Here is an 11,721-nt window from a genome sequence, read left to right on the forward strand (position 1 = left end):
AGTATGTATATCAGTCCAGTCAAGATCCATAGCAGTTCTAGCAAGCTTCAATCAAATCCAGCAAGTTGAAAAATCATTTTGGCGAGATACTCAGCGGCGTCTCAGTCCAGCGAACCCAAACAAGCAGCAATTTCAGTCCGATGAAGTTTCCATTGATCTCGGAACGAAGAAATCATTGATTCCAGCAAGCTTCGCAGTTCGTCCAAGTGAATCTCAATCTAAGCAAGTTTCAATTTTGATCGAGCTTTAATATACAGTCATATCTTTGAGCAGAAAAGAATATTGAAAGAGATGTTGCGGGTTGGTTCAATGATGCTGTGTGAAAAGTTTCTTAACACTTAACATGATAATTGAAAACACAAAGTGACAAGTGGCAGTGCAATTGAAGCTTGAGTATATATATCATTATTGGGGTTTCAAATTCTGAGGGCACATATGCTTGCTTACAAAGCCTCCTCTCGGGATCTCTTCAATGATGGCAAAGAGCCAGCTCTATCCAATGTTGAGCCGCCTCTAATGGAAAAATAGAGCCGACTCCATATAAAATTGAGCCTGCTCCAATCTTGAATGTCCCTCGTTTATACTCTTGGCATTCTCATTATTGGACATATCAATTGCAAATTCCAGAGAGCAATTCGGCTATGGCGTCCCTTTATCTTCCTTGGGCATCTTCACAAGTAAGTTTCTTTCATCAAATTCCCTTTAAAGTTCTCGTGTTCTAGCTTTTTAGATGAACCTTCAGTGATTAATTTTTTAAATTCATCACCTTTAATCCTTCATTCACTGAACCTTTGTACTCACTATAGCTTTTCTCTCTCACATGTAAAAGACTCATTCTAATGAGAATTGCTTAATCTATGGTTTCATTACCTCTTGAAAATTCCAAATTTCTAGTATTTATGCAGAAACTACCATTTGTCTTTTGTTTAATCTATCAATCCATTACATATACCATTTGGGCAGTGTATTGCAAGGTTCTACTGAATTTATATACTTTTGTGATTTTAATTGCTTATTTACATTTTATTGGTATCACTTCTTGCATATATGAAATGAGGCTTTCAGAATTGAAAATGTTTATATGGACTTGAGATAATGAGAAATCAAATAAGGCCTCACTTAAGATCCTCAAGGATGAAATCTTCTTGGAAGAGCCATTTCATGAAAATTAAGAATAGGAATTTATAACGCCTTCCTTAAAGTTGTCGAAGTTTTCACCTTCATCAATTTGATTCATGAACATTCTTCTATGCAGAATTTGCCTCTAAACAAATCCTCTTGACTATAGTGTTGCAAATATTGAAATTTAGCTAGAAATATTTTTTGTGTGCTCTGAATTATGGATTTTATTCTAATTCCATTTTGGGTTTCCATTTCTAGGCTAATTTTATAAATTTCATACCCTAGACCTTGTCACATAACAACTGTTGTTGGGGGTTTCAAGTATGAATTTTCTTAGCACTCAAAATTATGATTGTTTGTGCACATTAAACTGGGCTATTTCATTTGCACAAATTTTTGGGATTGCTACTATAAATCTTCAGTCAAAATGAATTTGGGATTTGAAATTTACATTGTGTTTTCATTGGGGTTACATTCTGAATGTTCTTTGTGTATTTTTAGTCCAAACCCTAAAATTATCCATGGCTTCCATATATGTAAAATGAAAATTTGCTTCAAATTTCTTCTTATTTGTTTAAATCTTTTATTTTTCTCATGCACTACAATTTCAAAATATAGCGAGAAACTAGTTTATCCTCCCACCTTTTTGAGATGACAAAGGGGGAGAAAGATGTGTTCTTATACTGATGTGCTATGTGTCTATTCTATTACCTTTTAATATCTTGATAGATGCATATTGATAGGGGGAGACTTCTAAAAATGTCTGTGAAATTTAAATGCTTTCAAATTGTTTAAAATAATTGTTATAGAATCAAGCATGATATGATTTTCAAGATATGCTTATTGATAGGGGGAACATTCTTTCTAATGCAACTCCACGTTGACTATAAACACATCAACGTTTTGTCATCATTAAAAAAAGGGAGATTGTTGGCCTAAGGATTTTATCTAAAGGTCAATCTTATGTTTTGATAATTACAAACCACTAATAATGTTTAAGTACTAATATTTTCATTGAGTGATATTTAGTTGATCAATATTCAATGCTCAATGTTGGGCTATAAGATCCATTTCAAGCATTCCAAATACTTAAGCTATGGATTCAAGGAAGCCTCAAAGTTGCAAGAAATCAAAGAAAAACTCGGACTTCAAAGATCACACAAAGCATTTCAAAGAAACAAAGCAAGTCTTCATCAAGCCTAAACGATCATGGTCAAAGAATGAAAAAAAAAGGTAGATAGGATGGTGAGAGCTTAAGATTTAATGTCAAAGTATATTTGAATATATTTTGAAGCTCAAAATTATAGGACCATGCATATCAAACATCATTCATATGCTCCTATGACCATTAGCAATAGACTAGGAACTTCATTTATATATATTGTCATATGAAGTCTTTGCTAAGAAAGAGTTAGTTCAAGCTTGATAAGCTTTGAAAGAATTCATTTTTTAAGTTAGAAATTCTAGGACCATGCACATTAATCATTATACTTATTTTGGTCTCTAGAAAGTAAAGGAAAAGGCATTGAAATTAATTTTTCATCTTTAAAGCCTTTGTTGCCAAAATTTGGTAAATGACTCTAGGACACAATGCACTTGAAAATTATCATCTTCATATGTCCCTAGACTCTTAAAAACAGGCCTTGAATGAAATTGAACCATTCATCAAAGTCCTAGGTGCTAGAAAGATGGATATCTCATAAGAAGCAATTTTCAGCCCAGAAAAATTTTAGACCAGCCTGTACTAAAAATGCTATAACTCTTTGTGTAGTTGGAATTTTTATATAAGGCCAGTGGCATTGGAAAGCTGACTTTGATCTCTTGAGTTTAGACTCAAATTTCACCTAAATTAAATTTAAAATGACTGAGATATGAGCTTCACAAAATATATGATTCTGGTATGCTAAATTTCTGGCCAGGTTGTACTAAAATGGCTATAACTACTTCTGTGGTTGGAATTTTTGAGTAAGGCCAGTTGGATTAAAAAGCTGACTTCAAGGCAATAAATTTAGACTTAAATTTCAACTCATTTGGAGTTTCATGGACTAAGTTATGTCCATTTGAAGTCATACACTCTTTTCTGTCCAATCCAAATTTAGAAGCAGCCTTCATGTAAATAGAGCCAGCTCTCTCAAGGAAAATGGAACCGCCTCCATTCAAAAAAAGGAGCCTGCTCCATTCTTTTAATGGAGCCGCCTCCATTCAGAAATGAGCCTGCTCCATTTTTTTGGAGCCGCCTCCATTTGAAAAAGAGCCACCTCCACTCAAAAATAATGAGCCTGCTCCTTTAACTCCAGTAGCATTTCTTGGCTCGTAGAACAATCTTTCAAAAAAGAGCTTGCTCCATTTTTTTAATGGCGCCGCCTCCACTTTTGCAAAGAGTCGGCTCCTTTGAGGGATTTGAATTACAACGGCAATTTTTCTGCATTTAATTCCTCCAACTACTTCTAACAACTATATTGAGCTACGAATTTCTTTATATATACAGAGAGCTTGTCTGCAAAAAAAAAAAAAAAAATGCCATTTTAAGAGACATTATATTACATTGCAAAGAGATTCCAGTAAAGAATAAAAGGGTCTTTGCTCTTGTTTTAATCTTTATAGAGTTTTTGCTCTATTATACTACTTGAGAGAGCATTCAAGAACATTCATTCAAGTGCATCAAAGAGAGCTTTTGGCTCTACCATTATACAGAGCTTTTGATCTGGTTTTACTCACTCATAGAGCCTCTGTTCAGACATCGATCTTCATCTCATATACAAGCTTCCATAGATGAATCAGAGTGAACTTCAAAGAGCATTTCGTGAGTCTTTGCTGAACTTTTATTCTAGTATTTCATCAGAGTTTTTTGTTCTGCATTTTCCTCATCATCTCTCATACATTTCATACTTAGAGCTTGAGCCTCACTTGATTTCATATATACTCTATTGTGAGGTTTGATTTGTATCAGTTCTTGAGAGGATTTCTTGTACTACAAATTCTATTTACAAATCTGCCATAAGCCTAAGAGGAAGAGTTTCTCTTAGCAAAGAAATTGTAAGGGCTGGTGTAGCCTATGTAAAACTAAGAGGGTGGTCTATTAGCAAGGATATTATAAGGGTTGGTGTGACCCAAAGAAAGATTAAGAGAGGTTTTCTCTTAGCAAGAAGTTACTTCTAATCAAGGTTTGCTCTCCACCCATAAGGAGAAGCTATATTGGATTGGGAAGTCTCAAGATGGATCTTGAGCCGACGAGTAGGAATTTCCAAACCTCGCAAAAATTATCGTGTTATAGTTTGCAATTTCTCTTCCCTTATCTCTTTTACAATTGTGCTATAAATTGTTTACTTTCATATCTTGATTTCATATATTGATTATTGCACAATAGGTTATATTATTGATTAGAAATTGTATTTCTATAATTTGTAAAAATTGGCCATTAACTCTATTCACCCCCTTCTAGAGTCAATTCTTGGGCAACATTCCTTGGTTTGGCTATTTCAGTGCCATCCAGGTGTTGGAATCTGTAAGCTCCTTTTCTAATCACATCTGAGATTCAGTATGGGCCTTCCCAGTTGGGTTCTAATTTGCCGACATACTTTTCTAATTTTAGGAACACCAGGTCTCTTGGATTAAAACTTCTTCCTCTGACTCTTTTGTTGTAGCTATTTGCTATCTTCTGTTGATAGGCTGCTAGTTGAATGGCAGCCGCTTCTCTTTTCTCTTCCAATAGATCTAGATTGTGCTCCAGAAGTTGATTATTTGATCTCTGCTCCCCAGCTAAGCTTCGAATGGTAGGTACTACCATTTCAGTGGGGATTACGGCTTCAGTACTGTAAGCTAAAGATAAAGGAGTTTTGCCTGTAGGGCGTCTCGGAGTAGTTCTGTATGCCCATAGGACATTTGGCAATTCATCCAACCACTTTCCCTTCTTATATTCAAGCTTCTTTTTATGCAGACAAAGATTGTTCTGTTAGTTATTTTTGCTTGCCCATTGCCTTGTGAATGGTATACGGCCAACATCTTTTAATTAATCCCGTATTTGTTAAAGAAACACTGAGTGTACTGATTATTCAGATTTGAACCATTATCCATAATGATGGATTTTAGGATTCCAAATCTGCATATTATATTATTCCGAATAAACTTTTTCACTTGGACATTTGTCACACTTGCATATGCTTCTGCCTCTACCCATTTGGTGAAATAATTAGTAGCCAATAGGGCATTCCGTTTTTTGTGACGCAGCTGGTGGTAGAGGTCCTACTACGTCCATTCCCCATTGGGTGAATGGCCATGGGCTGCTCATGGTGTGCATTTCTGCTAGGGGCTGATGGACAAGGGGGGCATACATTTGGCACTTGTCACATCTTCGGGAATATTCTTCTGTTTCCCTTGCCATGTAGGGCCAGAAGTAGCCTTAAGTCAGAGCTTTGTGAGCTAATGATCTGCCTCCGGAGTGATTCCCACATTCCCCTTCGTGTAGTTGTTTTAAAACTTCTCTAGACTCTATAGGGGTCAGGCATTTGAGGTAAGGTCCAGAATGCGATCGCCTAAAGAGTTGTCCTCCTACAACTGAGTATTTGGCAACCTTTATTCTTAACTGTCGGGCTACTTCCTTGGAGTTGGGGAGTTCTCCTCTTTCAAGGTAAGCTAGTATAGGATCTATCCAGCTTGGTTCCTATGCAATGACTAGTACCTATACTCCTCTTGCGATGCTCGGTGTATCTAGGACATCAATGGGGATGACTCTGGTTAATGATTCGTCTGCTATGGATGCTGCACTGGCCAGGTGATCGGCTATCGGGTTCTTTTCCCTCGGAATTTGCTGAAACTCGATTGTGTTAAAGTACTTCACTAGTTTTTCAACATCTTCTCGGTATGCGCGCATTCTTCCTTCTTTGGAGATATACTCTCTTTTCACCTGTCTGGTGATAAGCTGTGAGTCACTATGAGCTCTAAGATGTTTTACTTGGAGTTCCTTGGCCAGTCTAAGCCCTACTAATAGTGCCTCATATTTTGTTTCATTGTTCGTGGCTGGGAATTCTAGTCGAACCGACTGTTGGAGTTTAGTCCCCTTAGGAGTTTTTATTTCCAAACCTGCCCCAGCTCCGTTCTGGCTCGATGAACCATGGACGTATAACTCCCAGCAAGGGTTTTCTGTGATTTGTTGCTCTTCTCCTAGATTAATATTCAAGAGAAAATCTGTAACCACCTGCGCCTTCTTCGTGGTGCGTGATTCGTACCGAATGTCAAAGGAGCTTAACTCAATTGCCCATTTGGTAATCCGACCTTGAAGTAATGCTGAAGTTTTCTTTTTGCCTGAACTAGAGCAAGGATAATTTTTTCTGCCATTGAGTACCTACTTTTTGTGTCAGTCATGGCCTTGCTGGAATAGAAGACCAGGTGTTGTTTTTTTCCCACTTTTCTTACTAGAGCCGAACTGGTTTCTGATTGAGATACTGCTAGATAGAGGTACAATGGTTCTTCGGGTTATGGGGCAAAAAAAATTGGGGGGTTTATCATGTACTCTTTGAGTTTTATGAGAGTTTCTCGTTACTCTGCCACCCAAATATTTCCTTTTCTTGCTTTGATTGCATCGAAGAATGGTTTACATTTGTCTGACAACCTGGATATAAAACGGCTGAGAGCTACTATTCTCTCGGTGAGAATTTGGACTTCTTTCATGGTTCAGGGCTCCTTATTTTATAGCAATTTTGCCAACTGGGCAGGACTTGCCTCTATTCCCCTCTTGCTTACCAGGTGACCGAAGAACTAGCCCGAGGATAGCTCGAACGAACACTTTGCCGGATTTAATATCATTCTATTTTCTTTGAGAGTATCAAATACATCTTGCAAATGTTGCTGATGATCGTTCTTGTCCTTGCTTTTTACAACCATATCGTCTATGTAAGCTTCAACTGTTCATCCGATCTGCTTTTCAAACATTTTATTGATTAGCCGTTGATAAGTTGCCCCTTCGTTTTTTAGTCCGAAAGGCATCACTTTACAACCGTAGGTCCCACGTTCAGTAATGAAAGAAGTCTTTTCTTCATCCGAAGGGTTCATCAGGATCTTGTTGTAACCTGAATAAACGTCAAGGAAGTTTAGTTTCTCATACCCGGTCGTAGCGTCTACCATCTAATCGATTTTGGGAAGTAGAAAGTTATCTTTTGAGCAAGCTTTGTTCAGGTTGGTGAAGTCAATGCATACTCTCCATTTGCCATTCTTTTTCTGGATAACCACTACGTTCGACAACCATTGAGGGTACTGGACTTCTCTGTGAATCCTGCTTCTAAAAGTTGGTTGACCTCTTCAGCAATGACTTTGTTCCTTTCGGGGGCGAATCTTCTTTGCTTTTGTTTCACTAGGTGGGGGCTTAGGTCCACGTTTAGGCTATAACAGGCTTTCTGTGGGTCAATTCCGGGTATATCCTAGTGATTCCAAGCGAAGATATCGGCATTCTTCCTTAAGATTTCTGTCAGTTCCTCCTTTTCCTCAGCTGACTGGAGTGTCCCTATATAGGTTAGCTTGTGCCCATCCCCTACGACGATCTGCACGACCTCTAGGGGCTCTTCAGTTGGATGTTCCTCTTCTGGCTCCTCTCTCTCTTCAGGAGAGGAATAGCCCGGTAATTGCTATTTCAGCAATTGATTGCCCTTACCAGTTGGACAAATCGTTGTGTGGTAACATTCATTTGCCGTCACTTAATCTCCCCAAATATTGATGACCTCTTGACCATTTGGGCCAACGCACCTTATGACTTGATGTAGAGTTGATGGAACTCCTTCCATGCAATAGATCTATCCTCGGCCCATTAACAAATTATAGGTTGGATAAATATCCACAATCACAAAATTCTCTTTCAGAGATCTTTTAGCCGCAGTAACTGATAGTGTGATTACACCTATGGGCGCCACTCTTCTTCCATCGAACCCTACCAAGGGGTTTCTGGTAAGGCAAATTTGATATGTGGCCAGTTTCAGCAGATCGAAAGTTCACTTTGTTATAATATTAGCACTACTGCTGGGATCAATCAGTACTCGTTTGACCAGGCAATTGGCCACTAGCAAGTTGATCATTAATGGGTCTTCATGTGGGTGTTGTACTCTTCTGAGATCTCCCTCATGAAAGAAAACCTGTGCTGGATTGGTTTTGCAACCAACAACATTAATTTTGCCAATCCTTCGTAACTTATGGGCTTACTTGAGCTGAATCCTGTAAGAATTCTCTGGTTGCTCATCCTCCTCCGGATAGCTATGAATCGTACTGATTACCCGGACATGATGGCTTTCTGCCATAGCCTTTAGAGTCATTCGGTTTCACTCATAGTGTCTTTGTTGTCTCGGGTTAACCAGGTAGTCTGCCAATTTGCCTTTGGCTACTAGCGTCTCCACTTGCCTTCTCAAGCTCCTGCAATCATTGGTTAAGTGGCCAAAACTACTATGAAATGCACAGTGCTTACTTTGGTCTCTCTGCTCTATTGGTTTTCTGATTGGTAGTGGGATCTGAAAGATGTTTCTAGCCATAGTCTCTTGAAACAATCTGGCCAGCGTCACTTTGAGAGGTGTGACATTTTCGGCCGTTTGAGATTTCTTCTCGGGGGCTCTTCCTTCAATGCTCGGGGGTACCCGCTGGACCCTTGACGTGCTCAGTCGCTCTTTTGGTCAGCTCTCCATAGTGACCAGAATTGCCCTTTGCTGCCTGGTTACTTTATTTTCTTTGAGTCTGATATAGTTTTGTGCTCGTGAATTCAACTCTGACATGTTAGTCAGAGTTTCTTCACTAGAGAAAAGTGAAAACGTGAGCCTTGCACCATGTCTATCTTGAATACTTCTATGGCTGTATCCCGATTATAATCTGGAATGTCAGAGGATTCCATGTTGAATCCAATGAGGAAGGCTTGCAGGCCCTCTCTTTTCATCTGCCGAATCGTGAAGAGACTGGCAATGGTTTTTTTGTTTCTTGTTTCCGCAATACTGGACAAGAAACGCGACGCACAATGATTCAAAGTTTGGGATTGACTTGCATGGGCGATTTTTGAACCATTCCAAGGCCACCCCCGTCAAACTGGATGAGAATATTCTGTACATAAATGGATCGTTGTGCGCCTCTAGTATCATTTCCTGAGTGTAATGGTTTAGGTGCTGAAGAAGGTCCCCAGTTTCATTGAATTTAATGAACTTAGGCATTGTGAATTTCTTGGGTCTCACAACCCGTTCTATCTCATCTGTAAAAGGAATCTTCACTATTGATGCAATGAATTCCCTTGACATGTCTTCGGGTGTTTGGGCCTTTAGCCCTTTGATTCGCTCGTCCATTTCCTTTCAGAGCCTAGTGATGAAGTCATTCCATGAGGATGGCTAATCAGTTACTGGGACCCATGCTTCCTTTCTACCTGAATTAGCATCATCTGATAGATGGACCTTGGTGGTTCGAGGTCCTCCCATAGTGAAGTTTCTTAGGATGCGGGATTAGCTCGCTGTATCGTTGGTATCATCTAATGTTCCGTTGAGCTGTTGCTATGGAACCCTCTGCTGGAGAGGAGGGTTATCGGAACCTGGCTCCAGAAGAGGATTTTCATTCTAACGTTCGGGCTGAGGGTTGATCAATGGATCATTCTATTAAGCGTTACTCCGAAGCCTTTCGTTTTTCTCGTGCAGAGTGTTGATTTCACCACGTTGGCTTCTTGAGCTTGTCTCAGTGCTTTGATCTGTTCAATACTGGCTTCGTTGGATTATTGAAGGACATCAAGTTGTACTTGCATCTCTTCACGTATTTTGTAATACCCCTAATTTTAAAAGTGTAGTCTCGGTATTTATTTATTTGATTTAATTGTATTTTTAATTATTTAATTGATTATTTGACTAATTGCTTATGGGTTTAATTGAATTAAGTGTTCCTTGAGTACTTGATTATGTATCTATATGTTATTTGTATTTGTCTATATGTTAATTGTTTAATTAGATTATGTACTTAAATGGTGTTTTGATTAATTGTAAATTAAATGTTTTCTTTTATTTTATTATTTTATTATATTTTTCTTTTATGATTATGGTTAGGAGTAATAGGCCAACCAATTGGGTGGGTCCCATGGACTACTTGGATAGGAGGTTGGATGGGTATGAATTATTACTCATGGATAATTATGTGTGTGTGTATATATATATATATATATATATATATATATATATTACATACATATATAAAAGGGAAAGTAATTTATTAATTACTTTTATGATAACTTGGGTAGTAATATTTAATCTGATGTATATGTTTTATATTTAAATAATAAAAATATACATAGATTTGATACATGTTATGTTTTAAATTACTTTATAATATTATGGTAACTTAAGTATTATTGGATAATTCATTAATAAATAATAGGTAATTTATTAATTACTTTTATGGTAACTTGGGTAGTAATATTTAATATGATGTATATGTTTTATATTTAAATAATAAAAATATACATAAATTTGATACGTGTTATGTTTTAAGTTACTTTATAATATTATGGTAACTTAAGTATTATTAGATAATCAATTAATAAATAATGGGATTATATAATTTATTTGTTTAAAAAGAATATACATAAATTATATACGTATCATGTTTTAGGTTACCTTATAATATTATGGTAACTTAAGTATTATTAGATAATCTGCTAAAAAATAAGGGGATGTATATAATTTATTTTTTTAATAAGGATATACATAAATTATATATGTATCATATTTTAGGTTACCTTCTAATAATATGGTAACTTAAGTATTATTAGATAATCCGCTAATAAATAATGGGATGTATATAATTTATTTATTTAATAAGGATATACATAAATTATATGTGTATCATGTTTTAGGTTACCTTATAATATTATGGTAACTTAAGTATTATTAGATAATCTGCTAATAAATAATGGGATGTATATAATTTATTTATTTAATAAGGATATACATAAATTATATATGTATCATGTATTAGGTTACCTTTTTATATTTTTATTTTTATTTTTCTTTATTAAGTTGACTTGGAATGAAATTAGGATTAGGGTTAATTTTCTTTAGCCTATATACACATAAGTATAAGTCTGTAGGAGGCTTCAAAAATATAGTACGTGATTTTATATTATAAAGAGAGAGTTAAAGAGAGAATGAGGAAGAGGAAGGAAGGAAGAGAAAACCCTTTAAAGAAGAGGATCTAGGAAGAAAAAGTTTAACTTTCGATCTGAAAGTTTAAGGCAAGTTCTTTTTCTATCTCTTTCCCTTTGATTCGTGTTTCTGTGCATGCCTAGGAAAGTCCAGGATCTATTAAACACATAAAATTAAATAATTATGCATGTTTAATTGGATTAGAACATAGGTTTTATAAAATTGGTTCATATCTATTCTTGTGTTATGAATTGATAAATGCATGATTTTAATTTGATTTCTGGTGTGAATTTTTACATGTTTAAATTATGTATTTTTCATGTCAGTGGAATGATGGAACGTAGAAACATACCTAGGATTACTGAACATTAAATAGGGACTAAGTTTGGGTTTAAATAAATTCAAATAGACTCTATCATAATGATGTTTGCTGTTTGAATGTTTTAAACAATCGAATGGATTT

This window comes from Cornus florida, unplaced genomic scaffold (assembly GCF_030987335.1).
Source record: "Cornus florida cultivar Cherokee Brave unplaced genomic scaffold, ASM3098733v1 CherokeeBrave_3.0.0_Hap2_Chr10, whole genome shotgun sequence".
Taxonomy (NCBI): domain Eukaryota; kingdom Viridiplantae; phylum Streptophyta; class Magnoliopsida; order Cornales; family Cornaceae; genus Cornus; species Cornus florida.